The sequence below is a fragment of the Arachis hypogaea genome, chromosome 6 (genome assembly GCF_003086295.3).
Source record: "Arachis hypogaea cultivar Tifrunner chromosome 6, arahy.Tifrunner.gnm2.J5K5, whole genome shotgun sequence".
Classification (NCBI taxonomy): domain Eukaryota; kingdom Viridiplantae; phylum Streptophyta; class Magnoliopsida; order Fabales; family Fabaceae; genus Arachis; species Arachis hypogaea.
The window spans coordinates 107,943,222-107,945,257 of NC_092041.1; positions in this window are offsets into that span (position 1 = coordinate 107,943,222).

Below are 2,036 nucleotides of genomic sequence, written 5' to 3' on the forward strand. Positions count from 1 at the left end.
TCCATAATTGTGGAGGAGACTGGATGTAGGTTGCATAGCACAAGACAACCGAACCAGGATATATGCTGGTGTTCTCTTTTCTCTTCTCTGCTAAGTTCTGTTTTCTGATATTCATGAGACAAAAATAAATTGTCTCATAAATTTTCGCTGCTGAGTTCAAACAGAATCAGAATTGTAATTTAGTTTAAAAAGGTTCATAACAGCAACTTAAAAGGAAGGCATAGATTCAACCCCCCTTCTCTAAGCCTACCACAACCTTCATATAGGTATATATGTGTTTGATTGTTTATACTTTTCAGGTGCAACTACAATAATATAATGGTATTAATTGATCATTTAAGTTGCATTTGTTTTTAGATACGGGACACTGAAATAAGAATATAGAGACATAAAATTATATTTGACATATATGATATGAACAGAAATATTGTGTCTATCCTTACAGGAAGAACACAGAGACATTAACAAGAGACACATCTTATTTTTTATTTTTTATTATTTTTGTTAATTTTTTTATAATTATATGTTTTATTATTATATTTTTCTTTTTAAATTTTTTGAATAAAAAAATAAAAATAAATTAAACTTTCATAATTTATTTTAGTTTATCACCAAACAAAATAAAAAAATATTAATTTTTATATTTTTATCCTTTCTGACTTATTTTCAGTGTCTTTATTTTATCCTATCATAAAAAACAAACGCTACCTTACTAAATGTACAATGGGGCTTCAAGAACATGAAAATATAGATACTTCAAATATTGACTATGAACTAATATGACTCCAGTTGTTGGAATGGAGTTTGAGTCCCTTGAAAAGGTTCGAGAATTTTATACAACACAAAGTGAAGAGTTTAGAAGCTGAAGAAAACAAGAGTCATCAAACTAGAAAAAGATGCTCATCAGTTATATTGTTTGAACTGGTAGTGAATTGAAGCTGCACTTACCATTATTTCAAGTAGAGCTCAGGATACCTAGTAATTGAAATTTTAAATTCTTTAATGATATCATATTCATGTTTTGAATAGCCTTAAAAGTGTATGTGTCGTTTTATTATCAATTTAGATTATTTGAGCAAAACATAATAAATTTTTGAAAATGTCTAAATTAACAAACCAATAACAATAATTTAAAGGAAAACAAAAATAAAGTAGCAACGGTCAAAGGAACTGCATCAAACAGCAGATGACCCAACATGATGAGATATTGCGGCAATTATAAAAGCGACGCTTGGAAACACAACTTTGAGGCGATTACAAACCGTCACTAATATAAGTGACATTTTCCAGTCTACCCAATGGCGATGATTAGAAATGGCCAAAAAACACAACTGCTATAGTATTTGGTATAGCAAGGGGTTATTCTGCCAATGGTTGGAAATCGCCACAAAATTGTTTTGTCACACCTCATGGGAAACCAATTGTCCAAACGTCAATTTTTTTTCCTAGGTTATTTTTTAATTAGGCTGGTCAATTACTAATTTATTACTGAACAATAAATTGTATACACAAAGCAAAATTTAAATTTCCAAAACTCTAAAATGTTTATTAGCGAAGATTTTATGAAGATAAGAAAAGATGATAAGAGAAAAAGATATATAGTGTAGTTTCCATTTAGATAGAAGTTCTTGTTATTATATAAAATTAATATTTAAGAACTATTAGATAATTTGATAAATTTGACTAAATTATCGTATAACAAATTGATTAAATTATCATCTAACAATTTTTAACTATTAACTTCATATAAAAATAAAGACAAATGTACGTGAATTTTTACTTTTTTGTTTTTATTTGTTTCTATTAGTGTTCTGGTGTAGTTGGTTTATATGAGCTTCTAAGAATGCTTTTGTTGATTTTGCTCTCTTTTTATTTAAAGCAGATCAAAGAAAATATGAAGAAGAAAAATAAAAAAAATAATATTAAAAAAATAACATAAAGTGTACTTAGGCGCAATGCTGGGATTTTTTATTTTTATAAATTAAATAAATATAATAATTATCAAAATAAATAATTTAAAAAATATTTACCGAAAT